The 24,473-nt window shown below is 40.8% G+C and overlaps 3 long non-coding RNA genes across 4 annotated transcripts; all 3 read right to left on the reverse strand.

Annotated features, from left to right (window-relative positions):
- Window positions 1-2,709: 2,709 nt before the first annotated feature.
- LOC103153770 (uncharacterized) lies at window positions 2,710-7,512 on the reverse strand. 2 transcript variants are annotated; one of them, XR_001659039.1, is made up of 3 exons: window positions 6,927-7,512; window positions 6,714-6,813; window positions 2,710-3,616 (listed from the first exon to the last, which is right to left on the reverse strand). It is a non-coding gene; the product is annotated as an uncharacterized LOC103153770 (long non-coding RNA). The 2 variants fall into 2 exon arrangements; XR_477844.2 differs by having other exon boundaries at window positions 6,714-7,512.
- Window positions 7,513-15,875: 8,363 nt separating this feature from the next.
- Window positions 15,876-18,466, reverse strand: LOC107833312 (uncharacterized). Its single transcript, XR_001659036.1, has 2 exons — window positions 17,253-18,466; window positions 15,876-16,223 (listed from the first exon to the last, which is right to left on the reverse strand). It is a non-coding gene; the product is annotated as an uncharacterized LOC107833312 (long non-coding RNA).
- Window positions 18,467-20,203: 1,737 nt separating this feature from the next.
- Window positions 20,204-23,500, reverse strand: LOC107833313 (uncharacterized). The gene is made up of 3 exons (XR_001659037.1): window positions 23,345-23,500; window positions 21,606-21,825; window positions 20,204-21,449 (listed from the first exon to the last, which is right to left on the reverse strand). It is a non-coding gene; the product is annotated as an uncharacterized LOC107833313 (long non-coding RNA).
- Between the last annotated feature and the right edge of the window lie 973 nt (window positions 23,501-24,473).

Genomic DNA, 24,473 nt, shown 5'->3' on the forward strand with positions numbered 1-24,473 from the left:
CATGAAGGAAACATGATGAAAACATGATGAAAACATGAAGGAAACATGAAGGAAACATGATGAAAATGTGATGAAAACATGAAGGAAACATGATGAAAACATGATGAAAACATGAAGGAAACATGAAGGAAACATGAAGGAAACATAAAGGAAACTTATTGGATTAGATATTTAGTGCACAGATAAAAGAGTAGGTAGTAATTGAGAGCAACAAAAGTTTGATTTATTTTTTTCTTTACTAAAAAAACTTAAAAGCATGAATCAAAATGTTTTAGTTTTATGTTTAGGACTAATATAGCACAATATTTTAATACAAATAAATAGGTCAGATCAACATTTTACCAAAATTTTCAAGTTAAGAGTAACTGAGGCCAGAAAAATATTTATTTTCATATTTTTTAATTAAAATGTTTTGCCTTTATATGCCCAAATAACACAATGCCATGTTTTAATAACATTGGCCAAGAATGTCCAGTTAAAGCAATTGGCAAACAACAAAATCTGATCAAAAACTGTCAATTTGGAAGTTATCGAGGAGAAAGACGATTTTTTAAAATTAAAAATTATAAAAAAATAAAAACTAAAAAAATCTAAACCTTTCATCTTTATCTTCTCAACTAACATGGTATTTTATCAAACTCTAAAAAGACCGAACAAAACAGTCATGATGCTGTTTATAAAAAGCTACTCTAAAGGCACATTATGTAGCAATCTGACAAAATTTTACTTTGAGAAAATTTCCAACATAAAAAAAGAAAATGATTGTTTATTCTGTTTTTTTATTTTAATTCAAGCAACATATCAGTTTCTGTGAGCTGGGAAGATGAGTTCCTATAGTTGACCACCAGATGGCGCCACAGATCAACCTGCAGTTCTGTTTCTGTGCAGCAGGGGGCGCAGTGAGACCACATATGTGCAGCAGCCTGAGTTGCAGGTTGTTTTGAAGGGATTGCGTGAGTCACAGACAGACAACCTGAGTCACATGTCTGCTTCACTGCCCTCCTCACTGTCTGTAAATCTGAGACTTTCTCTCATCTAGTTTTACTCACAGCTCTGATTTAGACGCTGATGCTTCCAAAACGTCTTGTTTTCTCCACGGGGATCATTTGACTCACAGTGTATTTTTAGCTCTTTTGCATTCACTATGAGGAAAGCATTTATAGAAAATACGGACAGATAGGAATGTTATTCTGGAACAGTTTGTGTTTTCGCTTCTGAAGCGTTGAGCTGGTATTTGAGCCAACAACATGATGCACATTAAAACTGAACCTCAGGTCAGCTGTGTTCTCAGCAGACCTTTTTTTCTCCTGCAAGCCTCCAGTCAGGGATTGTTTTGTGTATGAGAGCAGGATATTTGCTGAGTCATGATGTTGTCTTCTTCTCCTCCTTCTTCTTCTTACCGGAATCACTTGCTGACTTTTGCCCCATTTTCTGCTCTTAGACAGGCGTTTTGATTTGTCATCTCTGATGTTTTTCCTATAATTTCTGCCTCTCAGCACCTTCTGCCGCTGCTATCCTGCAGTCGGTCTGCTCTTTCAACGAATCCTGATTTTACCATCTGGGGTTTTGCTCTGTTAGCAGCAGACATGGCAGTAAACTCATCTTATTTTGTCCACCTTGCACAGTGACTCATTGCAAAGTATAAATGTGACTCATCACATTTATACTTTAAAGAACAAAAATACTTCCTTCCCAGCTGGAGTAGTATGTGCTCTGTAACCTCGATGTTTGCCTGTTAATCTGTGTTGACAGTTAGTGCATCAGTGATTGCGTGCAAACGTTCCTGACAGTCCAGGCCTTGTCAGTACCTGAGTCGGTGTTTTAATAAACAGTAGCTGTCACTGCTGCAGAATTGGCCCCTCTGCACTGCAGGTACAGTGTTTAATCTGAAGGCAGCAACATGGCTCTGTACTTTCTGTTTACTTAAAATGACAATAACACGCGTGGCGGTCATATTTAAACTGTGTCTGACACCCAAATCCACAGGTTTTTCTGTCTAAATAGTTTATTTAGGGTTCAGTCTTTATGTTTCTGTGCAAATTTTCACACTTTCAGCTAACATTAGCATTTTAGCTCATTTTCATGTAAAGCCTCATGGAGTAAGTCCATGTTAGTGAACATGCTATGATAGCCCACCTGCTGTTGACATCATTTTAGCTAACTTTAGCATTTGTTTCTAATTTTGTCTCAGACAGAGCTGTTTACGCACGTTGCTTTAAATCAACAAACTATCGTTTTCATCATCAGTGTGAATGAATGGAAATGACTGATTTCATGTAAATTTAGGTTGTACTAAAAGTTAGCTGAAACAAAAAGGGCTAATTAATCAGAAATCTCACGACCCACTTCAGTTCCTCCGCGACCCTCTGACCTGCCGCAACCCCCATGTTGAAGACCTCTAAGCTAAATAATGCAAATTACCAAGTTTCTTCTTCTAAAGCTGAACTTTTTATTAATTGTTAAATATATTAATTGCTGACACTGAACTGAATCAACAGGCTAATAAATAATTTTAGATTTGTTGGCTTTAGCAACCAGCAGCTTTATTTCCTACATTTCATGTCTGAGCAGATTTGCTTGTTTTTCGGTAGAACTGAGTCCCACTTTAAAGGCTGCAAAACATTTGACATTATTTCAGGGTTTGTCGCCTGTGAGACGCAGCATGCAGGTTCTGACCCTGTGTGGATTTGACAAAACCCCTGAAACTAATTGAAGCATTTTTTTTTTATTAAGTTTTTCTGAGAACTTCAGAAACAAACTGAGCTGAACAATCTTCGGAGCAAACAGAGCAGGAGAAGTTCTTCTCCAAACCAAACAATGTTGATGAGGAGCAACAATTTGTACAACCAAGATAAAAACAGGATCAGGATTACAGTTTTTATCAATCAAATCGCTTTAAGAATGATTTGTAGTTTCACTCTCACAGTAAACAAGATATGAAAGAGCAGAAGAGGCTCCGTTCAGTCAGAAACGTTCCTGTCAGAACAACAAGTCGATGCGTTTCTGTGCTGCAGCAGATATGAAAACTCCAGATCCATCCCTGAAAATGTTCTCCAGTTTGTGTTTGTGGTCCCCATGTTCCCATGTTTTCGCTCCTGCAGGTTGGACCTGTTGCAGCCTGCCGCCTCCTCATGATGCAGCGTTTTGTTTAGAGGACGGCGATGTGTTTCCTGCACCGTCCGAACGAGGTCACGTTGCTGCTGATCAGAGCTGGAGCGCCGCCCGGCGTCACCGCCACACATTCCTGCGGGAGGCGTCAGCGCCGGAGGTGAGCCGGAAGTGAAAAAACTGGGCCAGATTATTTCCCTGAAGCGGCTTTCTATCGTTCCCGGAAAAAGCGAGAGCTGCAGTTCGGTCTGGGATCGCTCTGCTGGTGCGCTAGCGGGAAAAGGAGCTGGAGAAGTTCGAGTTTCTGATGGACTCTGTCACACTTCAGCGGAGCGTTTCCAAGAACCGAGCAGCAGAAAGAAACGCTGCTGCCACAGGCAGAGACTCTCTGTTCTCTGAGTTCAGTAAACAAGAAGTCACACAAGCTGAACGACCTCAGAGGAAGGTCAAGGTCAAAGAACGAAGTGATGAAACAATGAAAAACCTCAGGAGAACAGCTGGCATCACGCTGACAGGGAGACAGAGAAACATTGGAAAGCTACATTAAAAGTCTTTAAAGCTGCTCTTTGTAAAATGTTTCATAAATAATGTGTTGTTTTGTTTTACATATTTATTCAAACTGTCACAATATCAAACAGTAAAATGTCGAGCTCCTCTAGTAGCGATGCACCGATCCACTACCGATATCTGAGCCGATATGATACAGAAAAACAGCTGAACTATAACATTTCTTTATGTTTAAATAAATGTTAAACGTGAATGAAAACTCTGCAGTAGCTCAGCTCACTGAAACACCGGCAGCAAACGGTTTGGTCAAACATGTAGAAACAGCTTCAATTTGTTCAGTGCAGTTAGGAAATAAAAATAAAGAACAATCAAACTGAAACTGACTGAAACTATGTAAAAATAAACTGCAGCTGTGAATTTTACATGGCTCCTCTGTCTGTTATCGGGTCGACGCTGTACTTCATAAAAAGGCACCATAGTAACTTCTTCCTCACATAAATTCAGAGTGAAGCGGTTCAGAAGCATAAATAAGTCCTGTAGAGAGTCAGAGTATTTCCTCCTGCTGTCGTTCAGCTTCCTGCAGATTCGTCTCTGTTCATGGAGAAACCAGAAACCGAACTGGGATTTCATGCAGACGACAGAAACTTCAGAGGGGAAACCCCGCCTGACTTCCTGCCGCCCCGTTCTTCTGCTGCCACTGTGGGAAAATGACTCGGTGAAACTGACTGGGCGTCTTGCCGTGATGGTGGAGCTGAAACTGATAGTGGAGCCGATAAACGTTGTATAAAACGGGGTTTGCCTTGTTTCAGCTGGCAGAGGATCTGCTCTTCGTTACGACTCTTATTTTAACCTCCAGAGCTCATTCTGGCCGATCTGACTCATCAGAAACGTTTCTGCTCCCTTCGAGGTTTAAACATCAGTTCACTGGCCTTCACTTCTAGCTCAATATTAAAACTGACTTTTTAGAAAAGCTGTGATGCTTTTCTTAAACTTTAAAGATATAAAATTGTTTTCAACAAATAATAATAATTCAGCAAATATTTCACATGAATACATAAAGTAATCTCAGTTTCTTCCTCAGATAATCCTCCTCCACGTGAAGCGATGTGACTCCCACACACTCCTCCTCAGCATCTGAGCTACACACACACACACACACACACACACAGAGCATGACCCCTGCATTGTGACAACGCTCTGAGTCATCAGCTTTAGGTAACAGATGGACGTGGAGCGGAGAGCTGGATCTTACAACGATGCAAAACAGGAAAACTTTAATAAGATGATTTCAATACTAAATCAATCATGAAAATACAACACAGAAACAAAAGGTTTACAGTAAAATGATTAAACTATGCAGAAATAATGATAAAAACCTAGTTATTACTGTTGCTTTGATTCTTTCAGGCATGTTTGAGAAATCCTCTAATCTCCATGGAAACCATTCTGTTTGCAGAAACGTTTCTTCAACCAAGCCTCACAGACCCATTCAGCTCCTCTAGACTAGCGGCAGCAGCAGTTAGCAAACACCTGGTGGACGGATGACTCATTCTACAAGCTTCTTCCAGTTGCTACATTCCCATTAAAAATGTGTGCAAAATTATGCAATTATTCTGCTCGTTGTTGCATCAAATTAGAAAAGCAATTAAAATCACTCGTGAATAAGTTTGTTCATGTGAAAAAACCTGCAGCGCCGTCATCCTCCTACCACTTCCTGTCGTCTGCTTCGTCGTTTCTGCCAGTAGTAACAATCGGTTGTTGATCACATGACTTGATTCCATTGCAGTTTTGCAAAATACACTAATTTTAATGCAGCTGAAAAATCAACCTCATTTTAGCACAAAAATGTTTTTATTTGAATAATTTCTTTTGTTTGAAATTGTCGTGTTTCCATTAAGCAAATTTATTTTCATAACTCCAATTTGTGCGATTGTGTTGTCAATCAAAACGCTGGTAAAGTCGTTGATGACTTCCTGAAGGCCGAGTCTCTGAAAGAACAGGAGCTTCTAAAAGAGACAGAGGCCCAATTTCAAGTCATATTTCTTTTAAGTCATTTATATATATATATATATCTTATAACAACTGACGGTAACATAGTTACTTGATTGTGCTATAAAATGGCACTATATGCCTGGAAATAATGATACCGCCCCTTTAATATTTATTTCCACCTGATGGGATGTTTCCACCAAACTCAAACCCTGAGCAGCTTTTGGTTGTTATTGTGCACAACTTACTGCAGGACACCTAGCAAACCCTGACTCATGTTTTGGGCAGCCAGCAGGGCCGGATACCGGCCTGTTCCTGCCGAAGTTTCCCTTCGTCTCTCAGGTGAAGTGGAAATGGAAAGGAGTCGGCTGCTGATTGGAAACACCTGGCTGTTACTATTTACACCTGGCTGCTGCTCTTACCGGGTTTGTCCTCGTTTTCAGCAGACATGACAGGTTTTTAGTTTGTTTGCATCAAACCATAAAACACTTCTACATTCACTTTTCTGTATTAGCTGTTTATTTTGCCTCAACTTAAGTATATTTAGTAAAAAAAAAAAACAACTTGAATTTCTGAGTCCTCCTTTTGTGAGGCAGGTTTTAGTAAATCTCGGTGTTTTAAGTACCTGAATAAAACCAAACATTACAGAACTGATCCAATCTGTTCTGAACTGGAACTTCTTGGTAATTTAAAGTCCTGATTGCGACGTTTGTTTCCTTTCAGAGTAAAACTGAGGTTCCACCTTGATGACATCAGAGGAAAGATTCCTGTACTTTTATTGTCCTGGATTTCAGGGAAGCTTTGCTAATTCGACCTGAGATTTATGTGCTACTATCAGCAGTAAATACTTGTTCACACTCATCATCATATCTGGGTCAGAAAACAATAGTGGAAAACATGAAGCTTAAATAAATCACAGCCTGTTTTTCTGCATACTGTCAAAACAAGGACAGCCTTTTGAGCTGCAACTTTCTGACAAACTAGCTTACTGCACCGAACTGTGGCGCTATCAGATGAACTGAGCTGTGCATGTTGGCTTTGCAACTGTTTGGACACTTAAAAACGTTTAGTCTTGGACTCGGATGTTGTGCAGAATGTTTAAGTCAGACCTGTGCAGCGTCGCCTCATTAGCTGAGCGGTGCCGTTGCTCATGTTGGGCTGAGACGGTTTGTTTTATGGACGATCCGATTGGCTGCAGAAACGCTTCAGCTGCAGAGTTTAATCAGCATGTTAATGTGGGGGCGAGATGAGAGCCACTCATCAGCGCAGCACAGACACTAAGAACAAACAGGTTATTCATTAATGTGAGAAAAGCATCTCACCTGCCGAACTGGGTGTGTTAGTGAGAGCAGCTCCTGGATCTCTGTGTTCCTGCTGAATAACAGGCTTTTTTATTCTGATGTCCTGAAGTGGTTTCACAGTGACTCACCGGCGGTGGCTCACATTTCTGCAGCCGCCTGGAAAAGGTGTTCAGGCTTTACAAGTCGAGCTGGACTGAACCGGGATACATTATTTAGGACGGTTTCGGTTCTGCAGACATTCTGGCTCAACAAAGACAGCGTGAAGCAAACAGGAATGTTAAATATGCGGCGTCTGCAGAAAAGGAACGGCTGCTGCTCTCAGATGACCTTTTTCCTGCGCAGTAGGAACAAGTACGGCTCAGGAAGACATGCCTTTACAGAACAGAGAGTCCAAAATAAAAGATCTGTTTGCAACGGCTGGAATGTGCAGAACAACATGCAGGAATGAAGCCACACTTCCTAACCTGTTCACACGTTTCTTCTTATTCCTGTTCTCACTGATACACATGATTTCACTGATGTTGTTTGTTAGATAGCTGATTATTACGACCGCGCCCTGCAGCCACTGAAGTTGGAAAAAAAGAAGGACATTTTCATCAAAAAGATCAGAAATTTTTCCAAACTTTTCAATTAAAAATGTGGAAATTTCAAATTTTTTTTAAAATCACACAATATTGAGGTTAATTTTAGAAATGTTCTAGAAGAAAATAAACATCTATGAACTCCAAAAATGAAATAAAAAAAAAAATGCTATAAAAATGTCATAAAAATTCTAATTAATCTCATAAATATTCAAGAAAAAAATCAGAAATTTCTGAGCTTGGAAAGTAAAAAGATAAAGTAAAAAACTGCTGAGATTATTCTCAAAATTTATTATTTTTTTCCCTTGCAAATGTATGTACAGTGTCCCAGTAAGCCGTTTATCCCTGGATAAATTCAGAAGCTAAAAATACGCTTAGTGTTGTGCAGCCAACAGTCTGCAGGAAAACGCGGCTCACTCTGTGTGTAGAGGAGGGCGTGTAAGTATCGTCATGAGTTTTATTTGTGGAGCCGGGGCTTATCAGGTCATTCAGCTGTGACCTTCAGGACCTGGAACGACCTCTGCTGGAAGAGGAATCGTCTCCATGTAAGGAAGCGGAGCAGCTTGGCGGGTTTGATCTGCATTGTTTGGATTCTGTAGTAGGACGTTTATCGCCTCCGTCTGATGCCATCATGTCTGTTTACTCCACTTAGACCCTGCTCTCTGATTGGCTGCTTGGTGGCCAAGTATGAAGCAGACAAACCAATCCATGTTGCCAGGTTGGGCAGGTTTCTGTCCAGTTGTGCTTCTTTTGAACACATTGGGCTGGAAAAACAGCTTTGGGTGGGTTGCTGCTTGACCTGCTTTTCATAACATTTGGCAGGTTAGAAAATTTTTGTGGGAAATTTTGATAAAAAATAATTGTCATTGTGTGGCAGAAAAGCAAGAACGTGTAAATTTTAAAGGGGCCCTGTTTTGCAAAATTCACTCTTTGTACATTTTTGTATTTACAGAAAGTAAATACAAATACCCAGCACTGTTTGCACCTAGCAAACAGTGCTGGTGCTAAAACCCCAGCACTGTTTTTAGAAGTGCTGGGTCTTCTAAAAACAGACCCAGCACTTAAAAAACACCCAGATGTTTTTTTTGTTTTTCAATAAGTTCATGCTTTTTGGTGTTTGGAAAATGAGCCGTTTCAAAAACCTCATAATTGTTAAGTTAAAACCATTTGGAACTTCCCCGTTACCTAGCAACCCAAGCTGAGTACCACCTGTTACCCAGCAACCCCAGCCAAAGCGTGGCCCGTTACCTAGCAACCCAAGCTGAACTCTAGCACATTTGGTCAGCTGGTTTTACTGCTGTATGCGCTGTACAATGGCTGCTGGAAAGGTTTTGTTGTTTACTTACCGTCCAGAAACCACTTGCTGCGTTCTTGCTGGTTCTGCAGGCGACTTAATTTTTGACGCTTTTTTTCTGTTTTTGTGCTTTTCGATTTAGCTGTAAATCCTGGTTGTTTTGAGCTGAAACGTGAAACCGTGTGACCCACAGGAAGCTCATCTGGGTCGAACCGGCGCTGCGTCTCTGCAGACTCTGAGCTGATGTGCTGCAGCGTGATGCTGCACAACAACAATGGAAAATATTTCTGGTATTTGGATGTTTCCACACTCTGCAGGTAGTTTTTCTCGCTGACCCAACTGCCCTCTGCTGTTTTCACAAAACTCATATTCATGCAGGGCGACTTTGACTGGAAAAAGACAGAATCTGCCCAACTGATGGTTCCCTGTGATACAGCAGGTCTGGAGCAGCCTGAACTCTCCAACCTTTCTCTGGGTCAGGGTTTGTTTGGCTCTTCAGCAGCCAGTAAATACAGCAAATTAACGCAAATTAACACCTTCAGCAAATCTAAAGCTGCAAAATGGTAAGGATTTTGTTTCCCAGGTTACCTTTCTGTTATAATGACATCAGCGTTTGGAGCAAGCAGCTGATTTAATCCCTCTGAAAAATAAAGCAGCTACTGTAAAATCTTGTTCATCAGTTTGATTTTATCTGAGGTTCTTCCCGTACCTGAAGGAAACAAAAAGACCTTTATGCAACCAATAAAACGAAACAAACAGGGAGGGAAACAGAAATCAACATAAAATATGTTTATTACGACAGAGTATTAGTTCTTCTGTAAATAAAACTAAAAACAAGAAGCATAACTTTCCACCAAGAAACACAATTCAGTTATAAAAATAAAAGGATTTCCACTGACATTGAAAATGTGTACATTTAAAATAAACACATTTTCATAAACATGTAAAAGGTTTATATTAAAACTAAAATCCTCTTTTCACATGTAAAAATTTATTTATTTTTATAAATTTCTAACTTTACAATGTTTTTTGCCTTTTACCAGGAAAAATATGGACTTTTTAATGTAATTTCATAACTTTCAATGTCAGAAAATTTCCAGGTATTTTCTTGTAAATTTAATCTGGAAAATTAAAATTTTTGGGGTGTAAAATATTTTTCTGCTTTGGTTGATTTAGTTTTCGGCTTTTTAAGGTCTAATGCTTAAAAGGGCAAATGATACAATAAACGTATCAGAGCCAAACAAAGAAAACATAATATAAAATAATATTACTAGAATAAGGTCATAATACTACAACTCTATTCTCGTGGTTTAATTTTTTTATTTTCTTACTCAGGATGGAAACGTATTTGGTGAATAAATTCTTATTGGTGAACTTTTCCATCCTCTGGTGGCTCAGATGTTAATTTGCTCCAAACCAGTTAAATAAAAACACGGCTGATCCGCATCTTCCTTTTTATTCTTCTCTTTGACAACATTTGCGCGACCATTTCCTGATTCCTGTCTGAAAAAGGTCAAACTAGGAATGAGAGCAGCATGACTGCCGAGACGTCGGTCACTTTAAAAAATATCGAAGTCGCTTCCAGTTTCAGACCAAACATGAAAAGTGACTTGAAAAGGAATCAGACTTGTGCTGTTCAGACTGGCTGCGTTTCCACTGACAACATAACGGCGCAATTTGGAATTACAAAAATAAACTCACTTCATGGAAACGCAAAGAAAACTCAGCAGAGCTGAGATGTTTCACTTTTGTGGCTGAATCAAAGTGAAACTTACATAGAATCCCTTTCAACAACAGGAAGTTACTACTGGCAGAAATGACGAAGAAAACGACAGGAAGTGGAAAGAAGATATTTTTAATGACTTATCGCATGAATAAACTTATTCATGTGTGATTTCAATTGTTTTTCTTTTTGTAATGGAAACAACACAGTTGCAAAATTGTGTTTTTCTGACTTTAGCTGAATGTCTACAAAGTTTTAATTGTAACAGAAACACAGCTGGTGTCAAAAAAACATCAGAAACTGGTGAAACTAGGGCAAGATCAGAAGTCCAGTTTTCTGAGAATTAAAAATCTTCACCATTCAGCTTTATGCAAACCTAAAATGGCTTCAACTTAAAGTCCGGATTTCGTTGTTTCTTCCCAACCAAATCATTTCCATCTCCATTTAAATGTTCACATTTACCAAATCCTGTCCTCTGCTGCTCAGCAGTGCATTTGACGTCTAAAGCAGAATTAACATCAACATCCCCCAAAATGTAGATAAACATCATAATCTAGAGTCGCTTTCGGGGAAAAGTGTTTACAGATTTCAGTGTGAGTCCGAGATAAATGACTCCTGGAGGGAAAAGAGAGGGAGGAATCTGCTGTTGATGTTTTTCTCACGAATTTCACAGGAAAAAAACCTCGGCGGGAAAATAAAATTCCCATCAAAGTCCGTGGACTGAATTCATTTCCAAACCATCCAGACAGCTTCTCCTCCTCCTCCTCCTCTTCCTCCCAGCTCCCCACACAAACACTCCTCCCTCGCTGCGTGTTGGTTTGTTTCATGGCGTTAGATTTATTCCCTCTAACGTCAGCAGCAGGAGGAGGAGGTCATCACTGTTTGCACAAAAGAGGGAGGAGAGGACGTAACCGAGGGAGGCTGCTGTGAGCCGGGCTGTGGGAAACGGCAGGATAATGAGGAAATAATAAAGAGAAACTGATCAGACATGGAGGCCAGGAAGGCTCCTGGAAAGCTCTCATAAACAAATCACTGGAAGAGAAAAACACACAGAGAAAGTACCTGAAGGAAACGGCAAACAGAGAATGATTCAAACAGAAAAAATAAACGGCCGGAGCATTCGATCAGCTTCTCTTCCAAACGTTTCACTTTGATTCATTAACACGGATTTCTGTTCATCACATGCAAACTTCAAACTGCTTTGCATGAATTTATTAAAACGGTTGTGACAAAAGCTTTTATTTTGAAGTGGCTGACGCAGCAATTCCATTTCTTGTCCTTCCATCTTTTTTTGTCAAGAAACTTTATAGAACAAATGAGGTTCAATACAGACAAGCAGATCAGTTAATTCAACGAATACATGCAAACATTCACTTATATTCTGAATTTAGTACTTTAGCATTAGCTTCTGCTAAATACTATGATGGTGTAGCGCTTTAGCATAAGCAAAGCTATTGATGATTAGTGCTTTCGGGTTAGTGCAGCTAACTTTTAGTTAGCAGTTACAGGCGGTTATCGTCCAGTAAATTGTAAACAAAGTGCCTCATATTGACTTTTTGGTGAAACCATTATGTCTCACAGGACATTTTTATTTTACTTTTTATAGATAAAACAGGCAGAATTAGTGTTACAGAGTTAAATTCTGTTAAAGTGTCCTGCAGGAAATGTGTTTTATGAACTGAGGCTAAATAGATGCACTGAACATAAAAACTAACAATAGTTTGAAGTCAGTTTGAGATATTGTGTTTATATTAACAGGTGATTGGTTGTTATAGTGGCTGCAAACAAATTAATAATGCAAACTACAAAACACACAAAAAACCAGCAGAAAAATGCAGCAACAAACAGCAGTCCTCCAGACCACCAGGGGGAGTCTAGAGCAGTTAATATTACCTTCATTAATATACTGCCATCTTATAATATTATACATATGGCCTTAAATCATGACATAACATGTGTACTGAGACTTTGGTCCCATACGGTGATCGGCTCCCCCTGGTGGCCTGGAGGACTTCCATTATGAGTTTCCAGTGTTTTGCGTTTTGTTCCTGTGGTTAAAATATTTCTTTAGTATTTGTTTTGTTGGTTTTCAGTATTTTACTGTTGCATTTGTTTTTGTTTTTTTTTGCATTTGTGTGTTTTGAGTTTGCATCATGAAAAGATTTTAATTGATTAATGATTTAATGGCATATTTAATAAATCATTTGTTGAATATATGTAACTATTTAACGATCTATTTATCAACTGCGTCACTTTTAACCTTTAATATTCCTCCTGTTTGCTGCACATTTGCGCCTGTCAGCCTTCATGTGAGATATTTATCAGTTTGCAGCTTTTTATGTCTGATTTGTTTTTTATTTCTCTCTCATGTTCATATAATTCCTCAGTAACGTCCCACTGAGCCTCCTCCCCCCAGCCGCCCTCAGAGGTGTGAAGTGGGTTTATTGTCTGACCCGGTGGGTCAGTTGCTGGTTGCTGGTTGTTTTCACACCTTTAATGTGTGAAGGCGTTCATTCAGCCACTGTTCCCACTGCCTGCAGCTTACTGGTTGCACTGGGAGCCACGGCTGCTGCTGCCTCTCCTGTTGGAGCTTTTACTCACTGATTTGCTCCTGATGGGAAATGATTTGCTTCAGCTGATGAGGAGGGCGTGCGCCCGGTGGGAGAGCTGATGAAGCTGAAGTGAGTCATCGTCATGGAGATGGAAATGCTGATCCTTCGACCCGCCCTGCGCTGCTGCTTGTATTTATTTATTTAGTTGTAGACGACCAGAACTGAACCTCTGACCATAAACCGACCTTAAAACCCGATCTGAGCTCAGATCCAGACGCATGTTTACGTCTTCTGAATGTTTTCAGGACGCAGACTGGCTCTCCTCTCCATTTAGAAAAATCCAACCTTTGACATTTAGATTTGCCTTTAAGTTTTATTATTTTACGTCGACCTGAAGTTCATTTCAAAACGGGGAAGAAACATTTTGACAAGTCAAGGAAAAACTCCTCCACTTTTATTTATTTACATTTGGTACTTTTAAAACTCCTTGATGTTTTCTGAGGTTTGTTTTGCTTCCACAGTGAAGAGAAAAATAAAAACCAAGAAAAATGATCTCCAAACTCCTTGGTTTGGATCGGCCGACCCGCCTCCACCTGCAGGGTCAGAACCTGATGAAACCTGTGTGTGTGTGTGTGTGTGTGTGTGTGTGCGTGTGTGTGTGTGTGTGTGTGTGTGTGTGTGTGTGTGTGTGTGTGTGCGCGTGTGCCAGACGCGTGAAGCTGCAGGAGGACAGTGTGAGAACTTCGTACCTGACCTGGCCTCCCTCAGCGGGGGGTCAGAAGTCACGCCGCCTTGTTTTCCTCCATCTAACCACACACAGCGGCCCGGCCCGGCCCGGCCCATCAGCGCCGTCTCAGGCTCTCCTCACACGCCGAGAACAAACCTTCCTCAGGCCTCAAACCGCTCGACTCAACGAGAGGGAAGAAATCTGGAAAACAAAACCGGGCCAAGAATTTCTGGTTTCCAGCACAAAAACATCAGAGAACATTAAACCATAAGTTATAAGTAACATCTGGGCATCATGAAGGAGCTTGTTTTAAGGGAATGATTACTCAATATTGATTGATTGATTGATTGATTGATTGATGTTTTTGCTTTTGGGAAAAATGTCTTGTTATAAGTGAACTTATCTACCAATGAATCAATATTAAAGAATTATTGATTTAAAACGCTCCTATATCTTGCTGAAGTTTTTTTTTCTTCTAAAGTTCACTGAGAAATTTGAACTAGAAAATAAAGTGTTGAGTTTCTGCAGTGTGTTAAATTACTGTGGCTCATTATTTCAGCAGTGATTAAATGATTTAATTGACTCGTTGATGAAAATGACTCAGATTATCGCTTTGCTGCAGTTTGTCTCAGATTTTAAATGAATCGGTTCGTTTCCGCCGCTGCAGCAGGAGTTTGGATGAACTTGTTGCTCTGCTGGATTCCAGCTGGTCAGGTGTGAAAGTCTGACGCCCCCTGTGGCCGGGGTCGGCGGGGCGACCTGACCTCTGACCTCTCCATGGCGACGCCTGGGAAAAAACATCCAATAATAACAATCCCGTCTGCACACAAATAATCCAGAAAATCAGCTGAATCAATTCTTGGTCAGAAAGTGTTGAAACCTACTGGACTACAAATGTGTTAAAAATGATTTAAATTAAAAATTTACTTTTTAATGTGATTTTTTTAGCAGAAAATAAATACGTGCAGGTCTGCAGGTTTTAGATGCTCGGTTGATTCAGACGTGTTGCATCTACTTTCTGCAGCACCGCAGATTTAAAAAGGCAAAAAATATATATTATGTAAAACATGATCAATTAAAAGGTACTGTAAATAAATTCATTCAGAAAATCCAGAGATAACTGAAAAATCCTTGAAATAAATGAAATAAATTAGGACAAAGCTGAAAAAACGTAACATAAATAGAGAAATATAAAAACAAAATCCAGAAAAAGTAAAAATCCTTTAAATAAATCAACAATACAATATAATCTACATTATTAATAAATTGAAATTAATTTGTCATGTCAAATTTAATAAAACTACCTCAGGATTAGATAAATGATTGAAAGTTTTTCCAAACATTTTATTCTAATAAATAAACAGATTTAGTTTTGTTTCTGGGTCGTCTCTCTGCTCCCGCTCCTTTAAAACCCAGCAGAGGTTCTGCCTGGTTCTGTCTGCCACCACAACCAGCCGCGGTCGGACCTTTAAAGGTCGACTTTTTTAGAGACACAGAGGACAATTCCTCACTTTCCCGGAACCTTCAGTCTGTTTGTTTGACCTTTTTGTAATTTGTAGTCGGAGCAGAAGTTCAGTTTTGAAGTCGGATGAATGTGGTCGTTCACTGCCGCCTCCCGGCTCGGAGCCGCCGCATCCTGGGTTCTGTAATTACTGATGTGCAGCCGTTGAAATGCGCTCAGATTCCCGCTCCTGGTCTCTGCTGCGGATCGGAGCGTCCGGCTCCTTCTGGGAACGCCGAGCCAGCAGCATTTCTCTGAAGTCGGGACAGAAAAGTTAAACCTCTGATAACTGATTAGTTTCTTATCTCACTGAAAAAGCAACGCATTGGCTGGAGCAGTTCTTCCCCAGCTCAGTTTTTATTTACCTTAAAATTAAACTAATTAGAATCATGAACATTTGCTTTAAAAAAAAACATGCTTTTTAAAGCATCAAAGTTTTAAAAAAAAGTTTTAAACAGTGTAAAAATGTTTTTACAACAACAGGATGTTACTACTGGCAGAAACGACAAAGAAGAAGAGGACAGGAAGTAACAGGATGATGATGCAGCATGTCTTTTAAATAACTTATCGCATGAAGAAACTAATTTACGCATGATTTTAATTGGGTCTTTTGTTTAATAGTGACACTGCAATTATGAAAATGTGTTTTTTCAACATTGGCAGAATATAAACGGAGCTGCCGACAGGAGACGTTTCTGTCTGGGACGAGTTTCTGAGTTTCTGCTGCTGGATTAAACCAGAGCTGCATCATAAAAGTCCAGCTTCAGGCCTTGAACTCTGTTTGGTTCCCGGCCTCCATGCCGGCGGCCAGCTGAGGTCTTTGGGAGTCCGTCCAGCTCGAGGTCGTGAACCCGGCAGTTAAAGCTGACCTCTGACCTCACAGTGTCTGCTCCCAGAGGCGAGAGGTTCGCACCGCTTCACACCTGCCTCTGATGACCATCTGAAAAACGGAGCGAATAACAACAAACTCAGGCTGCATCCAGTCAGCTGCTGACTGGATGTTTGATCCCCGTTTCTGACAGAATGCAGGCAGTTTGTAGACCGATGAGTTTCATTTATGGAACGATGCAGCAGAATCTCTGACTGATCCATTCGGATCCTGTAAAGACTCGGTGTTATTTCCCAGGTTCTGTTTCCATGGGAGAGAATGAAAAGACGGTCTTATTGCTGATTGATATTTTAAAACAGCCTCTAATGGACATGAAAACAGGATTGGAGTTAGTGATGTTTGGTTTACTCACACCAGACTACTACTAACCACCATCCTGCTGCTCTTCAATGAAATCACTGATGAATCACTCTGAATATTCTGCTTTTATCATTCGTCTTTTTGGCCGGTATCCTCCACTGTTGCCTTGACAACCACCTGTTTTATCCTAATCACACAAAAGGCTTTGAATTCAGAGTTTAGTAGAAATTTAAGCACCAGAAACTTGCAGCAGAAAAACACTAAACGTGTCGTTACTTAAAACTGGAGTGTGCAGACAGGAGGAGCACGCGGTCGCCACGCCGACGGATGGCAAACCATGACAGCGAGGAGCAGCCGCAGGACGGAGCTGACAGCAAACGGAGGAGGATTTCTGACTGTGGGTGATAGTTTCTGTTTCATACGCAGCCAAGGAGGAAAACGACAGTCATGCAGCTTCACCACAACAACCAAAGCGACACGGCAAGAATCAGCTCTCGTGTTTCAGGCCTCGATAAAATAGTTTTTATCAGCCTGAAGTTTACATGCTACGAAAAACAAGGCTGGAAATCAATTTAATGCCACGACATGCAGGAGCAGAGCTAAGCTGAATGTTTGGTCATCAGTTCTGAAAATAAAAGATTTAAACTCCTAGAAAACAGGAAGATAAATGCATCAAGCAGTTAGTTTTCACAGTAGAGCACAGAGTCATCTGCATACTGTGTAACATGAATCTCTTTCAAAGCAGAATAAACAGAATGGTCTTAAGATAGCTAATTTAACCTGAGGATGGCGAAGCTGGAGGATAATTCATGTCTACCAAAAACACTGAACCAAAGAGAAAGAAAACGCATCCGGTTTGTGAGACGGTTTCAGTTTCTGCTGCTGCGGTCGGAGCTCAGCAGTGAAGTGACGGAGGATGAAGGTGACGTCTGAGGAGGCGCCGTCTGCGGTGCGTCTGCATCATCACAGACCGAAGGCCGGGTTTTCCTGCAGCGCTGATCAGATCATCACCGACCCGGCTCCCTTAGCTCAGAACCGGGTTTACAGCAGCATGTGAAGATGTTGTATCTGAAACCTAAACATGCTGGAAACAGTCGAGTTGTGACATCATTCAGGATCCATCGCCCAGACTGACAGAACATCGCAAACAGATCAGAACTGAAATGGGGAAGAGATGCAGCTGCAACGAGAAGTTTGGGTTTTATTACTACAAACATCCAGAAAGTAAAGAAAAATCGTCAACACTGTCCCTGATTGTTCCTGGTTGTTCCCTGATTGTTCCCTGGTTGTTCCCTGATTGTTCCCTGGTTGTTCCCTGATTGTTCCCTAATTGTTCCTGGTTGTTCCCTGATTGTTCTTGATTGTTCCCTGGTTGTTTCCTGATTGTTCCCTGGTTGTTCCTGGTTGTTCCCTGATTGTTCCTGGTTGTTCCCTGATTGTTCCCTGATTGCTCCCAGCTGTCCCTGGTTGTTCCCTGGTTGTTCCCTGATTGTTCCCTGATTGTTCCTGGTTGTTCCCTGGTTGTTCCCTGATTGTTCCTGGTTGTTCCCTGATTGCTCCCTGATTGCTCCCTGGTTGTTCCCTGATTGTTCCCTGATTGCTCCCAGCTGTCCCTAATTGTTCCCTGATTGCTCCCAGCTGTCCCTGGTTGTTCCCTGGTTGTTCCCTGATTGTTCCCAGCTGTCCCTGATTGTTCCCTGGTTGTCTCCTGTGTATTTAATCCCACCTGTGTTGCTGTTCCCTGTCGGTCCGCGTCTCGTCTTGGTCCAGTCGTGATTGGTTCCAGTCGCTGCCTGGATTTCTGCACACCTCCATCATTAAACCAACATTATCTCCTTGGGTCAAAACCACATGACAGTTTCACTAAGAATGAACCGGGTCGGTGCAGCGCGGTCCAGAGGTTTCATTACCGGAGCCAAAACCTTGAAAAAACGTTGGAAAATTTGGAAATATCAAGAATAAAACCAATTTTACTGTGATTTGATTAATGTCTTAGTGTTCAATATATTAAATAAATATTTGTAGGAAATGAATGTGCAATTTATTGTAGATCAAAATAGAGATAAGGTCTTGCTTGTTTCCTTGTCAAAAGAAAAATCTCCAAAAATATTAACTTTTGCAGCTGATGATTTGGAACAAATAAAACTTTATTGCATCCAGTTGCACTTTTGTTTTAACCCAGTGTTTCTCCACCCTGGTCCTCAGCCCCCCTGCTCTGCATGTTTTACATGAGCCTCTGTTCCAGAACAGCTGATGCAAATGACTGCATGACCATGAGGTGCTGCAGAAACCCGTTAATCACCAGAGATACAATCCATGTGTGTGGGAGAAGGGAAACACCTAAAACATGCAGGACAGGGGCCTGAGGACCAGGGTGGAGAAACACTGATTTAACCTAAGCAGGATATTTTAACTGCACAGTGTTATTTGCCTTTACTGTTCTGTTTTTCATATTCTATCTGTTTTTTATTCACCTTTAACTTGATGCTGGAACACCTGGATTTCCTCACTGAGGCTCAATATTTCATTTTGTTTGGAATCATTGTTTTCCTAGATCCATTTGAATCAAATTGTTTAAAAACAAACAGATAATGTGTTTATGTTAATTCAGCCTCCAGCGGTTGGTTTAAACTGATAATGCAGTAAAAATCCACCTGCAGGACGAACTTCAGGCTGAATGAGTCCAGGTTGCTTCAGCAAAACAAAACTAATTTAAACCAAGATGAACAAATATTTACAGAACGAAAACCTAAAACAGCAGATAAACTGGATTACACAGAAAGAAGAAACGCTATCTAGGACACAGTGCAAGTGTGTGTGTGTGTGTGTGTGTGTCGGTTTTCCGAGAGCATCTCTCTAACTGGAAGTCACATGACTCTGCGGAGAATCCTGCTTCCTGCGTCTCTGTCCTTATATGGTCACATTTTGTCTTGCTGATGGTGTCGCCCCCTGCAGGTCGGACATCGATGCGTCTCCTCTTCCTCTTCCTCCTCTTCTGTCTGTCTGTCCATCTGTTTTCACATGAAGTCTTTGTTCCTGCTGTCAGCTGAGAGCTTCTTGTTTCGTTTGTGTGGAAAAGTTTGACTTTAAAGAAGCTGAAACACAACCAGAGGCCTGTCTGTCATCGTCCTCAGGAGCGTTTTGCTCCAGATTATTATCGCGCTGCTCTGAATGCAGAAGTTTAGCTGAATGTGATAAATGTTTCGGCCTTGACCCGGACAGGAACTTCCCAGATCTCTCAGTGATTTACGGCACTCTAATCATGCTTTCTGTTTGCACTCATAAAAATAAAAAACTGGGTCCATTTCATGATGCAACAACCTGTAAAGCAGCTGCAGGTGCTGCAGCAGCTGCAGCACCTGCAGTAGAGCAGCAGCAGGAGCTGCAGGTGCTGCAGCAGCAGCAGCTGCAGCAGCTACCTGCTACCTGCACGACTTTTATCAGCTCCTCACATCACTGGAGGAATTTCAGACAAACTGATTTGCATTGATTGTTTTATATTTGGAGTAAAGACAAAGATATCCAAATACAAGGCAGCCATGTTTATGGCTGAAAAGTCTAGCGCTGCTTAATGGCTGCAGGATTCAGACATTTCTGCTAAATTCAGGATCCATAATAAATATTTATTACACTAAAATGATCCAAACAAATAAACACAACATACAAGGTTTTCTGGCATTGAGCAAATATAAATAATTTTATTGATCATAACTGACCAAAAACAAGGAAAGTTCAGTCTGACTTCAAAATGTAAACGTTTATTTTTACAGGTGGATAAAAACATTTTGTGTCAACTGCAAAAAATATTTGACAAATTTAATCTTTTAATCAAACGGTGAGTTAATGCACTTATCCAACACTATTAAAATGCAAACATGTTTAAGACTAACTGCAGATCAGATTGTTAAACATTTTCCACTTTGTATTTTTGCCACTGATGGTCGGCAGCAGTTGCTCATGTGAGGAAATTGCTGATTGTTCTGCTTTTAAGGAGATGAAGAAACGATGGTGACTGGATGCAGTTAGTAAATAAACCTGTTTTCTTTCTCCACGTCTCCATGTGCCGTTTGGTGAACTTAGAAAACGTTAGTAGAATATAAACATGATTAGCTCCGACTAACCGACTGCAAACCAGAGGAAGAAAATGACTCTTGCTTGTCTTCAGGATCTGTTTGCATCATCTGAGGTTTTCTCCTCTGCCCACCTCGTCTCCAGAGTCGTCATAAATTGATCTGCGTCAGATTGAATGATAAGGCAGAAAAAGTCAAAGAGCAGGGGTCTGCGCTCGGCGCCTTGGGGAACCCCTGCCAACAGGCAGCGTTTCTTCCATGACAGTGAAAGCTGCTGCATCACAAAGTGAAGCTTCGCTGTTTCCTCCCACTCTGTAGACGCAGCGCTTCGGGCTGCGTTCGCCAGCTCTCAGTTCCTGCTGCGGTCGGCCGGCGAGTCTGAGCCGAGGAGGGCAGAGTGACGTCTGGGACGCCTCCGGCTCTGGACTCGGCTTTCACTACGACTGATTCACTTCATTTATTTACTGACTTCTGCCTGCATTTAAAGACAAATAACTTTTAATAAAATTAATGCTCTAAATGTTCATCTGCTGGATTCATATTTATTTATTTCTATTTTCACTCAAACTATCCAAACTTTGTTGGTAGTTTTGAAAAGTCTTGAGCCTCATTTTGAGATTTTCTAGATGTTTTTCTGTGAACTTCACTTTTTTCCTCTCATTTTCGCTCCAGTCTTTCTATCAGGCCGTCAGTTTGCTGTGCAGAGTTTAAACATCTGCAAAGTTTAGGAGTTTGTCAGGAAAGTCCATCATCACAGAGCAACCAGCTGCGCACATTCATATGTAAGGATGCATCAGAGTCACCAGTCAACCCAACAGTCACGTTCTGGACGGTGAGGAAGCCGGAGAACCCAGAGAGAAGCAGTGCATGCTGGGAGACGGTCAGACTCCAGGTTGGGATTCAAACTCTGCAGAAAACAAACAAAAACAAGATAAAATAAATGAATTCCTCTGAAATGGTCAGACACTCGACCAGGAAGATGAACGACAGGAAAGCATCACAAAACGTTCAGCTGCTTCTTGTTTCATCACGTTTTAACTTTATTCCTTCGTTAAAAACAAACCTGGACTGTTGCTTTGATTCTTTCATGTATGTTTGAGAAATCCTTTAATCTCCATGGCAACCCCTGGTTGGACGTAGCTCCAGCTTCAACAAAAAACATTTTTTATAAAAGTTACCGTCTGCGGCTCTAAGTTAGTTTAATAAAACTTTACTAAAACTCACTGAACTGAGCTGAGAGTCATGTGACATTTATTGATGGAGCAGCCAATAATTTGTTGATCCTTTAAAAGAACGGAATGTGATTTTCTAAAAACAGAAATGCGTGTGTGTGTGTGTGTGTGTGTGTGTGTGAAACCATCTCACTGTGCCTCTTTGCTGCTCCTGACTTTCTGTTTGTTCTCATTAAGCCTTCAGCCTTTTCGTGGAAAACGTTTCCTCCTTCTGCTCGCAGCCACCGCAACACATTAACCAACCAGTAACACACACACACACACACCCAGGCAGGCAGGCAGGCGGAGTTTCTGGGAGCTGTCAGCTGGGAGCTGTTAATGCTGAGGGCTCGGTTACAGTTCAGCTCCACAGATAAGCGGCTCTGCAGAAACAGCTTCAGGCTGACAGGCAGAAACTTGAGCGTTCTCCGAAAGGAAGCAAACAGTTCCTGCCGCTCAGGCGTGTTTACCTGAGCAAAGCTTCCTCTGGCTGCAGAGCCCTCCAGGCCCACACACACACACACACACCCTGCAGGGCTGATCACGCTCTGATCAGTCATATCTGACCACATAAGGTCACATATAGGCGATCAGATCAGGTCACATATAGATGCAGACAGACTGAGGGAGGAACTGTCTGTGCTGAGACGGATCGACGAATCAGAGCAGGAGAACGTCCTGACAACATGACCTCTGACCTGAGCTTCACTCTGGAGCAAAAACAGCAAGATGCCATACAGAACAGCAGAGCTGCATGACTGGTTTGGTTGTAGTGGCTAACACCAGAGGTCAGCCGGAATAGAACATCAGTTCACCGACGGCCCTTACACTGTAAAAACACTGAACGCACCAAGAGCTGGTTTTAGGTCAGTAATCCACTGGTGAAGAACTACCAGATATACTTATGGGAAAAATATAAATAAATGTGTAATAACTTCGTCATCAGCATAAAAAGACGCCAAATTATACAAAATAAACAGGATGAATTTCTTTTCCAGGCTTGTTTTCTGCAAAAACACAAAATCTTACCAAGTATTTTGGTGTAGATATTAGTTAAAATATCTTAGTAACTTAAAACAAGAAAAGCAAAGTTGCATTAAAAGTCTGTTAATAATGTTAATGTTAGATTAAATGTCATTATTTACTGACTGACTCTTCATGCAACAGTGATAAACATTTATGAAGACTCATGTTTATGACAGCTGCTATGAAAACACGTTCAAAGTGTATCAAGCTCCTGATTGAGAAGGAAACATTTTTCTGCTGTTAGATTTCAGGAACGTTCAGCAGGCGGTTCCTTAAATCACTTTCAGAAGTTTCTCACTAAACTGATGGAAGTTGGATCATGAAGACGATCAACCGGCTGCATCTGGAGATCTGCACCACGAATAATTTAACACCTCCTCTTCCTCCCTCTCCTCCTCATCATCACCTCCAGCCGTCACTGTTCTCTCTTCCCTCGCTTTGTGTAGGTGAGCAGCTTCAGCCTCCAGCAGCTCTGCTCTTCATTTTGATTTTAATTTGGTGTGCGTGTGTGTGTGTGTGTGTGTGTGTGTGTGTGTGTGTAGGTGTGTGTTACCATCCCACTCACCTCCTTGACATTTCCCGCTCCTCTTCAGACCTCCATTCATCTCATTTTCACAGTTTCCTTCTCCTTGATGCCACACTGGAGCTTCAGTGATTATAATCGGCCCGGCGCTCGGACCGCTCCATGGAACTCCTTATATGGTCAACAAGCAGGCGGAAACACGGGCAATGTAGCTACCTGCGTTACCATGGCTACCACTTTCTCATTCATAAAAACATCCATACAAATATCGTTTTGATGGAGAAATAAGGAACATAAACCGCTGCAGGAGAATTGATCTCAATGTCATTTAAATTGATGCAACTCAAATCTTTATATTTCTATTATTATGTTATTGGTATTTTACTGCCAAGTTTATTTATTTTTTTAATAAAACAATTTTTATTTTTTTATATATCAACCTTATCATGAATAAACTTTGACTATAATTAAGAACAGAAGAGGGTGGAGTATCCAAAGATCGTTCTCAGTCAGAGTAAAAAATATTTAGAAATGGTGTCATCTGACACATTACAAAATAACACATTTAAGCAGAAGAATCAGATTTCCAAATCACTTTTTCTCCATGAATCTTATAAAATGAGTAGCTACAAAAGGTGAAATACGTTAGCAGGTCAAAGTATTGAACTGTTCTCAGTGTTGACCTCAAACCGGCTCAGCAGACAGAAAATAACAGGAAGTCTCACTTTAGCTCGGTGCTAAAGTGAGACTTTGGGTTTAAAACATTTCCCTCCATCTTTAGTCATCCTGAGTTACTCATAGCAGCAACGAGACTTAAACATTACATTAAGTAAAAATGAAAAGTTTGGTTCAGAAAAGAGATTGCATTCTCCAAAAACTTACTCTAGTAAATGTAATTAGTTACCTTTGATTGAATAGCTGCTGTATTTTATTCATATAATCAGATGTTAGCAAACGTTAAAAAGAAAATTAGGAACAAAAGGTTTTTGCATCATAAAGTTACAGCGCCACCAATCGGCCTGGCGGACCTACTGCAGCGTCTCCATGTGAGCTGGACCTGAATCCCTGTCAGTCCGTCTCCTTCAGATCCAACTGCATCTGTGTTTTTCCTGGAGTTTTTGGTTTTTCGTATTTTCTTAGTAAACAGTTTAATGTTCATCTTCCTGCAGTT

Source organism: Poecilia formosa, unplaced genomic scaffold, assembly GCF_000485575.1.
Source record: "Poecilia formosa unplaced genomic scaffold, Poecilia_formosa-5.1.2 Scaffold361, whole genome shotgun sequence".
Lineage (NCBI taxonomy): Eukaryota > Metazoa > Chordata > Actinopteri > Cyprinodontiformes > Poeciliidae > Poecilia > Poecilia formosa.